Source organism: Ursus maritimus, unplaced genomic scaffold, assembly GCF_017311325.1.
Source record: "Ursus maritimus isolate PB19 unplaced genomic scaffold, ASM1731132v1 scaffold_2, whole genome shotgun sequence".
Taxonomy (NCBI): domain Eukaryota; kingdom Metazoa; phylum Chordata; class Mammalia; order Carnivora; family Ursidae; genus Ursus; species Ursus maritimus.
In genome coordinates, this window is record NW_024424452.1 from 102,846,698 (window position 1) to 102,859,694 (window position 12,997).

The window sequence follows — 12,997 nt, forward strand, 5'->3', positions numbered from 1 at the left end:
CTGCACCCACTCAGTGTGGGCCTCAGGGGGCTCAGTCCCCAAGCCTGGGGACTGCCTGCCTCCTCTCTGTGCCACCCGTCCGCTCACATCTTCTGGCCTCAGCGTGCTTGGTCCTCCCCAGCCTCTGTCCCTCACAGGCTCAGTGTGAGAGGTGACTGTCCACCACAGACCCCTTGCCTGTTGGACCTCCAGAGCTCCCTTCTCATTCTTAGCCAGGGCACCAGTCACAGAAAACACCCAGTGATCTCTCTGGCCTGGGGGAAGCAGGAAACCCCTGGATGGAAGGCCAAGGGAGGTCAAAACCAGTAGAAACTAAGATCCCAGCACTCAAAATAGGGGCCTCAGAGAAGCCCCAAAACATGACACCCACGTGGACAAGGCACTGTGTTATCCCTTAGCCCCAGTTCCTCCCATGAAGATACCTGGGAAAGACTCCTTCCTTTAAATAGAATATCTGTGTGTGTGCCATGTTTGGGGAGAACATTCCAGAGTAGACAAAGGGCCTCTCTAACAGCAGCCCATATAATTACAATACCACCTAGGAACAGTCGGGTCCCTCGAGTCATGCTCTCTCCCTCTCCGGTCCTCTGTTCCTTCTTGTTGGACACTCTGCCCTCCTCGTAAGCAGCTGTCAGCCACACACTGGAGCACCTTGCGCTTTATCACAGTCTCCGACCTGCTCCGCCCCCCTCAGAGCTGTGGGGGATTGGCAACTCCCAAGACTCAGTCTTCCCTGTTCTCCTGGGTGGCCTTCCAGTTCTGTCGCCTGCCAGGGGAGCCAGAAGGAGAAGGCAGCCGTCCTCTCTTCCCCCCAGGCCTGGGCCGGGGTGGAGAATGGGGGATCTGGGCCTTGGGGCCTTGCTGTTGAAGGAGCTGAGAGGGAAGGGGCCACCAGGAGGGGAAGGGCAGCGGGACCCTGACCCCAGAAGCTTTGATACCCTGGAGGCAGAAGGTGAAACACATCTTGACAAACACGCTGGGACGCTGGGACGTAGGGGCAGGGCAGGCGTGGAGGGGGCGCTGGGAGGTAGGGGCAGGGCAGGCGTGGAGGGGGACGCTGGGACGTACGGGCAGGGCAGGCGTGGAGGGGGACGCTGGGAGGTACGGGCAGGGCAGGCGTGGAGGGGGACGCTGGAAGGTACTGGCTGGGCAGGCGTGGTGGGGGACGGGAAAGACAAGACTCAACGAGGGGACCATGATCATGGCAACCATCTGTCTGGTTGCGACTCTGCCGCATCGTCCCTGCCCACCTCTGAGTGTTTGTCAGACTGTGTGTCCCAGTGCTTGGTTCGGGACCGCGGCCACCAGACGCGTGGCTGTCTTCCTCCCACCCACAGCTGCTCGGAGTCTGTGCCAGACTAGAACCCTGCCCTCGTCACTCCCAGCACAGGACCTTCCTCCACGCGAGCCCCGGACTGACTCATCGGGGGAGACTGTGAGCACACGGGGCTCTACGCACCCTCGGCTCTCCTCCCGCCTTCCACCTGTTCCACGCGCCGCATCCAGCAGCTGGACAAGGAAGCGCTGCTCCCAGAGCACAGGGGAGTCCCCTTCGCTGGTGTCTGCGCCGTGCCAAGGGCAGGCTGGGTGGCCTCCACTGAAGTTTAATGGCAGGGCGAGGGCCACATCAGGGTTGTTTGGTTTGGAAAAGCATGCAAAAATGTCTTCAGAACGCCCACAGTTCTCGAGGAAAGGAATTCTAGCACCCAACACCAGAGACCAGGGGTCAGGGACAGGGTTAATTAGGTCCAGAGGCCTACCCTTTAGGAAAGGCCAGAGGGCTGTCAGGGAATTGCTGGGCGTGGGTCTTACGGAGCCCCGGGGAGCTGGTTCCAGTGAGGGCAGGTGCTGGGAGCACATTCACTTGGGAGGGGAAATTGCAGTAGGGGAGACAAGTTTACTAATTACTAATAAACGTCTTTTGTTCTTAATGAACCGACTCAACTTTCCGCCTCCGACTTGGTTCAGACTCCTGCTTTCTAGGAATGGAGCAGTCCCGAGGTTCCGTGGGTGGGGGGCTGGGGAGACACCCACTCCTCGCTTCCCTGCCAGTCAGAGGAGAACCTGGGAGTCTGGGGTTCTGGTTAGTTTGGGAGGGGGTGAGGCTGGGGGTCCTTAAAGCTACCGGGGAAAAGAAGATGAGGGGAATGGATGGTAGCAGTGGTAAGTGCCCTTTGTAGGAAAGGAGAAGCAGGGGTGCCGGAATCCTCCAGAAGGAATCCCCCCTACTTACCTCCAGAAGGCAGGGTTTAGAGCCCGGCTCCCGGTTCCCTTATCTGAGGGGCACCTCTGTTCCCTCCCTGCTGCTGTGCTCCCTCCCCCTTTCCCAGGAGGACGCTGGGACCAGCTCAACATTTTATCCTGAGCTATTTTGAGGGGAGAAGAGGGGGGCTGAAGCTGGTGGTGGAGCCAAATCACTCCCTTCTCTCTGGTTCCCACCGTCCCCTCCCCACCCATGTTTCCAGGTTGCCAAGGAAACCACCCAGCCTATCCGCAGCTTTGGTTTTGTTCCTGTCCAACCCAGGAAACTTTGGAAGGCCAATTCAATGCTGCCAGGCTCCAAGTCGGTGGGCAGGGAGAGGCCGCTCTGCCTCGAAGCTTCCTGCAGGGATGCCCTCCCACACAGCTGTGCACACACACATGCACACACACAAACACACAGCACAGGCTCCGACGGCCCCCCCACACCCCAGCTCCCACTGCCGGCCCGCCGAACGAATGGGAGCAGAGAAGAACAAACGTAGATGGGCGGACATTCGCCCTGCCTGGCCCCCAGTAGAAGCACGTGTGCCTCCGTGCTCCTCTCCTGGGTCTCGTGTCACTGGTGAGGTTTTGGTGCCCTGGGCAGCCCACCCACTCTAACAGCACCCTGTCCCCTCGGGCTTGGCCAGTGTCGGGCTATCCAAGGGCGTGAGTCCCCTCGAGCAGGAAGAGGCACCAAGTGGGCGAAAGGATGTGCAGGAATGACCCGGAAGCTCTGAGGTAGCGTCAGAGGGGTGTGTGACCTTGAGAAGGTCATTCAAATACCTGCTCAAGGTCACCTCCTGTGAAAGGGGACGCAGGTGTGAGCCTCTCCAGATGTTCCAAGTGTGACTAGGATCCTGAGGGCGCAGAGCCCAGATAAGAAACCAAACTGGTGGTAAAGTTGACCAGTGCTGTAGCTTCCTGTACGGCTCAAATTCCAGAACGAAGGTGAAGCTCACCATAAAAGAAGGAACGGTGATTTGAGCTGTCCAGCCAAGGCACAAATTGCTACCTGGGTAGTGAGCTCTCCATTGCTAGAGGTATTCGGGCAGAGGCTGGGGGCTCACTGACAGGGCTACGCTCTGAGGGCGAGCGTAGGCCAAATGACCTCTGGGTTCTGTTGGCAGGCAGATTCCCAGGCCCATGGTTTAGCGTCTTCTCTGTGGGATGGCCTAGGGGCTGAGGGCAGAGGGGCCAACCCTTCCTTCCACACTCTGGCGTTCACGGGTACAGGCGACCTCCACACTGATCGGCCACATGGCCAGGCCATGATTCTTCCTGGAGGGCTGGAGTACACACCTAAGGCAGACCCCAGTGGTTAGAGGAACAGGAAGAGGAATTAGAGAGGCCAGCACAACCCGCTAAGGGCAGAGGCCCTGTCTAGAAAGCCGATTTCTGCTTGCAATGAAGGATTGTGTCTCTTAACAACAAGCTAAGAAAAGTGGCTTTGTTTCCTCAGACATCAGGGACTGAGAGAGCAGTATTTCTGGCCAGGAAAGAGGGGGGTCGATGTCAGGAGAAGAAAGCAGAGTCGAGACACTATCGTAAGCCCCCTAGGATCAAGGATACTGCTGTGTCCCACAACCCAGGTCCCTGAGAACGGCTGTGGTGCCTGTGTTTGTACAAGGGTACCCCACGGAGCAAGCAAAATGGGGCTGAAATCCAGTCACACTCTGCCAGTCAAGCAGTACATCCTGCAGGATTGAGGCTGCCTGGAGGAGGTGTCATTTTGCTAAATCTCTCCCAGGGGTAGTAGTGGCCCTGCTCTAACTCGGCCACACATTGATGTCCTGTGATCACTACAAGCCTCACCATGACCCCCCTACTTAAACTTCTCAATGGCTGTTCTAGGGGGGAAAAGGCAAATTTCTTAGCCTGGTTGACAAGCCCACGAACGTCTACCTTCCTCCAGGTTTGGTTAACCCGTTTTCTTCACATTAAGCTGCACCCAGCTACATCACCCCATCTGCCTTTCCCCAGTCTCTGCCCTCTACCATTCCCAGCTTCCTCAATGCTGTTCCCAGCATAGACGAGGCAGGGAACACGGTGGCAAACACCAGAAACCAGCTCGCACTAGCTGAAGCAGATAAGGAATATCCTGAAAAGCGAAATTCTGGAGGCTCAAGAATTGATGGACAAGCCGGAGCAGCAGCTCCCACTGCAGACAGGAACCAAGGGAGGCTGGAGGGCAGAGAAGGTCAGTGACAGGGGCACCTGGTTGGGACACTGCTGCTGGTTCTTCCCCTTCCCTGCCTGCATCCCTCTGCCCCCAGACTAGGTATGTGCTGCTAGGAATCCAGACCAAGCTACCATTGCTGGGAATGACTGCCAACTGTCCCAGCCCTTCCTGTCCCTCTCTCAAGACCCCAAGGGAAGCATCATATTGGTTGAACTCAGGTTCCAGGGGCCCACCCTCCCTCCACACTCCCTCCACCCTCCCTCTGCCCATGCCTGGGCTGCAAGGAGTGCCAGGAGACAAAAAATCTGCCTCCTCAGCATTTGGCGTAGAAGATGGAGTCCCAGGGCATCTGGGTGGCTCAGTCAGCTAAGCATCTGACTCTTGGTTTCGGCTCAGGTCTGCATCGGGCTGGGCACTCAGCACAGAGTCTGCTTGAGATTCTCTCTCTCCCTCTCCCTCTGCCTCTCCCCCTGCTCACTTTCTCTCTAAAATAAATAAGTAAATAAATAAATAAATAAATAAATAAAATATTTTTAAAAAAGAAAAGAAAAAAGAAGATGGAGCCCCACCTCCACTGAGACTCATGTGATGGGGGATCCCTCTGAAAGAGGAAGGATGTTGAGATCCTGGGTAATCACACACACGACCAATGTCCACTTCACTGCCCCCTTGTCTCCTCATCAATCCCATTCATCCCTCAAATGTCACTTCGGTAATAAGCTCAGGTGCTCCTTTTTTGTTCCCATAGCACGTGGTACCTTCTTATTTTATTTTATTAAAATTTGTTTTCAGGCATGTCCTCCTCTCCAGACCATGAGTCCCTTTGGATCTTCGAGCAGGGCGCCCTCATCCGTGACCTCTTGTCTGTCCCCACTCCAGCGGGTGGCACTCATAGGAGCTCAGTAAGTTTATGAGCAAACGACTGAATGAATATGTGTATCCCCGAGACTCCTCACATGGTACGAGTTCAGCTCACAACAGCCTCAGATGCCTGGCAGAGTGTGATGCAAAAATGAGGTCCTTGCGGCGCCTGGGTGGCTCGGTCACTAAGCGTCTGCCTTCGGCTCAGGTTAGGATCCCAGGGTCAGGCGCCTTGCTCAGCGGGAAGCCTGCTTCTCCCTCTCCCGCTCCCCCTGCTTGTGTTCCCTCTCTTGCTGTCTCACGCTCTGTCAAATAAATAAATAAAATCTTAAAAAAAAAAATGAGGTCCTTACTGTGGAGATGGGGTGCCGAGGAGCACTCAGGAGCAAGGCTAGGTACCAATGCTTACAGGTATTAGACAAAGAAGCCTGTCGGCAAGTGACCTTCTCCCCCAGGAGGCTGTGAAGGGACTTCCTCCAAAAGACACTCCACAGAGGAGCCTGGTGGGCTATGCATTCAACTGTCCCCAGGTCTCAGTTGCTGTAAATCTGGAATCGTGTGGGTTGACATGAAAATGCTTTACAGTCATTAGTCCCCATTGTGAAGGTAATTATGTAAAGTCCTATTGCAGACACCAGGGCCAGGAGTGGGCTGAAAGCTGCCCCAAATGGCCCCCACAGGGGAGAAGAGTGGGAGAGAAGCATCTGGAAAGGTAGCGAGAACTGCTTAAAATAGAAGGGAAGAAGCAGAAGAGAGGCTGAAGGAGGAAGGCAGAAGAGGCAGGAGCAAAGCCCGGGGACAGGGACAGAGAGTGGGGAGGTGGAGCGGGCGCCACAGCCAAGGGCTGGACCGTCGGTCCTGGCCTGGAGAGAGGAGGTAGGGGTCGAGCAGTGCTGCAGCGGGAGGAGGAGACCAAGAGGGGCGGCGAGTCAGCAGCAAACGCCTTCCTCAGTGCAGTAAGCACCGATCGCCGCCTACTCTGCGCCGGGCACTAAGGACACAAAGGGATAGAACTGTGCAAAAAAAAATGTGGAAACCCCTTACCCTCCAAGGTTTGCAGAAAGTGAAGGAGACAAACACAAAAACCGAGATTTCATCAAAATCGGTTGGTAGAGATATAGATACCTATAAGAAAAAGAACACAAGGACACATTCATGGGGCCCAGCTCCCAGCCTGGAGCCAGGGGGGACGCCCACTAGGGTCGCTGTTGAAGGATGAGTTTGCCAAGGAAAGAAAGGAGGAAGTGGCTCCCTGCCAGGGAAGCAACTTGAGCAAACACAAGGGGACATAGGCCCCCGTGGCGGGCTGGGGCTCGGGATGAGCTGCAGAGACCAGGAGGGGCCATGTGTCCGTGGACGAGGAGCGGGGACCTGCAGGGGACACCGAGCCCCTGGCAGGTGTTCTCAGGGCATGACACGGTAAGATCTGCCTTTTAAGGTTGTCGACTTGACTGTAGTGTGAGAGAGGGATTCATCTGGAGGAAGACAGTTGTCCAGGAGACCCATTAGGGATTGGTTGTGATTGTCCATGTGAAGGACATTGGAGCCGTTACCGGACGCGGAGGGCACGGAAGGAAGAGAACGGCTAGCGGGAGGGCAGGGACGTGCTGGAGACCAGTGGGTTTAGAATACCTGTAGATCACTGAAGGGCACATGTGTCCAACAGGCATTTGAATGTGGGCATTTGAAACTAAAGGAAGAGATGGTGGCCGGGGACATAAGCGGGGCCTCATCATCATAGAGAGAAGGGTTGGCGTCAGTGGGAGTGGGCGAGCTCTCACAAGAAGAGGTCACACTCGGCCCAGCGGTGGGCCGGGACTGGAGATTCGGGACACGCCAGTGTTCAAAGAGCCCTGGAAAGGAGGAGCCTGAGAAAGAGAACGCAAAAGGAAAGTCAGAGAAGTCAGAGAAGAACCAGAGGAGAGTTAGGGCCCCAGACCGAGGGGCAGAACTTTCCGGGAAGGAAGGAGAGGACAGGGGGGGTCAAAAGCAGGAAAGAGCCCAGAAGGTAAAGACGGAACAGCAGCCATTGGGATTTGCAAAATGAGGGTCATGGATGATGTTTTTTTTAAATGGGGGTGGGGGTGCAGGGCAAGAAGCCAGGCAGTGATGAGCCCATTATAGGACAGTTCCTTTACTCTGCTTGCAACTTGTCTATGGGTTTGAAATTGCATCAAAATTAAAAGTTAGCGAAAAAACAAAACCAAAAAAAAAGTGTTTTGTTCTAAAAGAATAGAGGTACATTGTAAAGAATCAAATAATTCTAAAAGGCATAAAATAGGAAATGAAAAGTCTGCCTTGTCTCTGCATCCAAACCCCAGCCTCAGTGGTAACTGTACCATGGTTACTAGTTAGTGGCTTCCCTCCAGATCTGTTGTATTTATTTGTTGTTGTCACGAAAATAGAACCATCCCATATTCATCCTGTTTTGCAACTTTAAAATCGATTGCAGGCACTTAGCTATGACAGCGTACACATTTTACCCGCATTCTTTACCGCTGCACGGTATTCTGTCACATAAATATAAGAAAATCCGTTATTAATTTTGAAGTTGAAAAACTCAAAGAAAAGCACAGAGAATACAATAACATACACTCATGTACCCACTGCCTTTTTAAAATAAATGCTAACCGTTTGACATACATGTTTCCGATTCTTTTTCTAGAATAGAGTAGGTTTGTTTGAATGGGATATGATTGAAAAACCCAGGGTGCCTGGAAATTGCCAAAAAATGCAAGTCTGACCTCATCACGTCCGTGCCTTCATGCTTCCAGTGGCTCCCCACTGCCTCTAGGGTCAGCCCAAGCTCTGGCACGTGGCATTTTGAGGCCCCTGAACCCCAGCAAACCCACCCTGCTCCCTGTCTCAGCTTGCATTCCCCTCCCCAACTCAGCCATGGTAGGCTGTTCCAATTCTAGCACTTTCCAAGCAGGCATTTCATATGCCATTTCCTCAGACTCCTCTCTTTGGCCACTTAACTTCCCCCCCCCACCCCCTCACCCCCGCTACCCACCATCAGTCCACCTGGAGAACCCTTACGTATCTTCGATGTAGGTCAAGAGTTACCCGGGTGTCTTTCTGGGACACCCTCACCCCCTCCAGGTAGGACTGACTTCTCCCCACTTTGGGCTCCTATGGTGCCCTCTATTCGTCTCTCTCATGGTGCTTTTAGCCTTTGGTCTTCTCTGCTGACTTGCCAATGGCCTGCCCCTGGACTACAAGTCCCCTTGAGGACAAGATCCATGCCTTATTCAGCTCCGACTCCCTGATGCCTAGAATACTCAGCAAATCCTCTCTAAGTAGCCTTGTGGACTCCTGAATCTCTGGGGCCCACCAACATGGTAGGTGGCCCCAGCCTGATGTTCCTGGAGGCCTCCAAAAATAAGGGTGCCCAGGACTGCTCTGGATTTCCAGGGTCACCGCCTACAGGAGCCCTGCCCCACTCTCCCCTGTGTCCTAACTGCCCTGAACAGCCTCAGGCCTCTCCTGCCTGTTCTCTGGCTCCCCCGCCCATGTTGCCAGCCAGATCTCTTCTCCACAGAGTCAGCAGGGAGCACTCAGCAAAGCTCATTACTTAACGGTCAATGGCCCAGACTCCCATCTCCCCCATGAGCCCACAGAGGCTGTTTGGAGCCCAGCCCCGATTCCTGTAAATGGAAAGCGATTTGCACTCATTCCCAAGATGAATCATTTTGTTTTAATCGCCCGTCCTTTTGCTGGCACTGCCACTGCCACGGCTGCCTGCTCTGCCTTTTGGCCGTCTATTGGCGGGATACCCTTCCAGGTTCTGCTGATCACCAGGAAGAGAGGTGCTGAGCACCAGGAAGGAGGAGGAAGGCGAGGGAAGCCCCGGGAGGAACAGGGTAATTGGTAACAATGAGCCAAAGCTAATGAAAATGACCTGACTGTCCTTCTGGAACCCAAGCAAAGATCCCAAATGGGCAGAGATCAGTGCCCAACTTGTGGCCCCCTTTGGGGGGCTGCTCCAGAGAACAGATGGCTAATATGATGGAAGCATGCAGTGCCCCAGCTCCTGGAGAAAGCTTCCCAACCTGGAGTTCTTCTGAGCTGGATTAGCTTTGTGACCTGGGAGACCGGGGGAAAGAGGTCTAACAGCAAACAGGGAAATTCCAGGACCCAAAATTAGTTCCCTGAATTCTGGGATGAAATGGGTGCCATGTAAGGAGAAGTCAGTCAACATCTAGTTTCCTTCTCAGGCAGCAATTCCAGAAGACCTTGCAGGATAGCGATTGTGTTTTCTTTCCGTCTCTAAGAAGGCTCATTCTGGATCTGTTGGGGGAAGTCCAGCCTGCCGTCAACGAACAGAAAAGCCCCTGCCCAGACTCTGGCCTCTGCCCACAGTGCTGGTGCCCGGCCCCACGGGCTGTTCCATGCCGAAGCCTAGAGCCCAGACTCCGGGCGTTCCCTCTGGATGAAGAAGAACCCTCGGCCACCAGAAGTCCAGGAGTATGCTAGCTCCTCGCAGTAGAATGGACTGTTAGCCTCACTCGGATACTGACCTGGCTGGAAAGCGGAGAGCGAGGAGCCGGAGGGGAACTCCTGGCAAGGGAAGCACGAAGACTGAACAAGCCTGGTGGACGCCGATCTCCTCCCAACTTGCCGATCAGGAGGCAGCCAGCGTGCCTGCGGCAGAGGGATGACGTAGATGACCACTGGAGAGCTCTGCCTGCCCAAGGATCCTTGGACTTCTGTTCTAGAGTGTTAGAGCAATCACAGCATGACCTGGGCAGGGGGATGAGGGAACCATGGTCACTACTCGACCGTAACTGAGTGTCCAAGAGAGGTTTTCCATACGGCAGCCCAGCCATCTCGAAAGCCTTTGTGGGGTGGAAGGAAAACACCTGTTTGTGATAACTGAAGACTCCCATCAGGAGCGCTTGACTGGCTCAGTCCGTGGGGCACGGGACTTTTGATCTCAGGGGTTATGAGTTTGAGCCCCACGTTGGGTACAGAGGTTACCTAAAATCTTTTTTTAAATCATTCAGTCAATCTCCCACTGAAGAGGGCAGGCTTTCCTTGGTCCCTTTCTGCCTTCTCTCTCAACACCTTACCCCTTCACCCCATGCAGCACGATGCCTGCCGTCCACGCCCCCCCCCCCTTCCTATGACCGTGTGCCCTGCAATGGCAAGCCTCAAGCGTGGTGGCCGTGTTTGGAGTTGGCCAAGAAGAGCTCCCTCCTCATCCCCGCTCTGCTTCGCCACAGCAAGGGACAGGCTGCTGTTTCCCCAGCAGGCTCAGTAACCTGCCGGGACCCCAGGGAAGCTGTGTGAGAACAGCCAGGACCCGCACATCTCCATCTGCTCCATCCACACTGTTCCTGGGGGCAAGTCCAAGGGCAGAGAGACACGGGCTTCCTTGCAAAGGATGTCTGTCCCAGGGAAGAAAGGACCGGAGACTCACTCAGCAAATATTTTCTGAGTGCCTATTATGTGCCAGGCACTATTCCAGGCACAGCTTTGTGCAAAACAGGCCAAGTCCCTGTTCTCCCGGGGCTGACAGTCAACGGCTGATGGTAGAAGGTCAGAACTGGCCCAGGCCTGAGAGACAGCTCCTGGGCTCCCACCAAGGAGGAAATGGAGCCTCCAGAGGAAAAGTGAGTGAGGAGTGAGCTAGAACAGGGCCCTAGGCTCCCAGCCTCACAGTCAGCACCCAGGAGAGGAAAGGCTGGGCACAGACTGTGACTCCATCCTTCCCCGAGGGCCTATCAAGAGCAAGGGTCCCTGTGCCCAACTGGGAAGATGAGGAGTACTGAGTCCCCAGGCCCTTCTCCTCTCCCTTTCCTTCCCCCTTCCCCGGTGTCCCACTCCCTACCCCCTCCTCTCCTTCTTCCCCTCCTCCGCCTCCTAGCCTGCTCCACAAGCCTCCAGCTGGCTCTTTCCATCCCTTCCTGGCTTAGAGTGTTAGTCAATGCCAGCCAACAGGTCCTGACAACTGTTCCTTCCAAGACACCCCCTGGGGACAGAAAGTCACAGGGGATACCATCCTGAATTCCAAGTCCCAGACAGAGGGAAGTTAAGCAAACAGGGAAAAGCTGCGGGAGGCAAGGAGTTAAGCTCAGCCTGCAGCTGTCTGGGTTAAGGCATACAAGATACTGTGTGTGAGGGCTCCAAGCAGAGAGCCCAATGCATGGCACAGCTCAATAAATATTAATCTTCTTTCCTTCCTTCCTTCCTCCCTTCCTCCCTTCCTCCCTTCCTCCCTTCCTCCCTTCCTCCCTTCCTTCCTTCTTTCCTTCCTTCCTTCCTTCCTTCCTTGTCTCCACTGGACAATACCTCCAATTCAAGTGCCTTATTAATCATCTATAACATCACTGATAGTAATAAGATTCATAAAAATTCAAACTATAGGAACATCGCTCCACCCTTCTGGCTCCAGGTTCAGAGAGCTGCACGTCTCACCCTCCACTGGGAAAGTGGGGGCAATCTCTCACCCCCATTTAGGCTTGTAATTCAGATTGTCCCACTCCTTAGGGTGAGAATCCGTGTAGGTGTCTCATCCGCCCAGACGTGGCTGAGACAGGGGAGAGACAAGGTGACCAGCCTAGGCCCCTAATTCTTGCTTTTCTCCGGAGACAGACAGTGGGCAGTTCCAAGGGCCCCCTTTGGCAAGCGTCAGACAAGATGCCAAGGACCTCTCCCTGTGCCCGTCCGGGTCCTGGCCTCTCTGATCCCAGGCCCCGCCCCCCCCCCGCCCCTTTTCTGCCCTTCACGCTAATGGATCTCTCCCGCATGACTTCTTAGCGCCGCAGATGTATGCATCGATCTGGATGAAGCCTTTATGTATCGCCATCGATTTGAAAGACACCACCAGCAGCAGCTTAAACTCTAATGTGACGTAACAATAGCTCCAGCCCACAAACGCGCCAGCCTCGCAGAGGGACTCCCAGCGCTTAACAAGTTCTTTTTGGTGCGGGCAACGGCTGTCCCCAATTCCGGGGAAAGTAAGACAGAGCAATGCCTTTGCTTATTTGGGAAGAAGGGCGTCAAGGAGAAGGGGTGGGGCTGTGCTTACTTGAGAGGGCGGGAGAGAGGAGTTCATATTTTGAAGTAATCAGTAAAAGCATCTTCTTCCATTTTTAGAAACCACCCCCATGGCCCCTGGTTTGGGCCACGAGTGAAGGTGGACACATCCTAAGAAGTGGAAAGCAGAGCCCCATGACAGTTTTGGGGGCACCCAGGGCCTGGGTCAGTACCCCAGAAGACAGGGGTGCAGAACCTCTCCGCTGCTCCCTCTGCGCCTTACAGGCTTCCAGGGCTCTCCTGCCTGACTCTACCCCTCCCCCCCCACCCCTCCCCATTCTCTTCAGTGTTAATTTACTTCTCCCCTTCTGGGACCTACCCTCAGGGGCGTGCCATTCTCAGAAGCTGGACACTGGGTGACCGAAGAAACTTTGATCCCCTTCCCCACCAGCCCTCTCTGACCTATTCAGCGAAGTCTTTTATTTTATTTTATTTTATTTTTAAGATTTATTTATTTATTTGAGAAAGAGAGAGGGAGGGAGAGAGGGGGGGAGGAGCAGAAGGAGAGAATCCCAAGCAGGCTCCCAGCTGAGCGCAGAGCCCGACGCAGGGCACAATCCCACGATCCACGAGACCATGACCGGAGCTGAAATCACGGGTCCGACGCCCAACCGACTGAGCCATCCAGGCGCCCAGGCCAAGTCTTTTATTTTTTTTTATTTTTATTTTTAT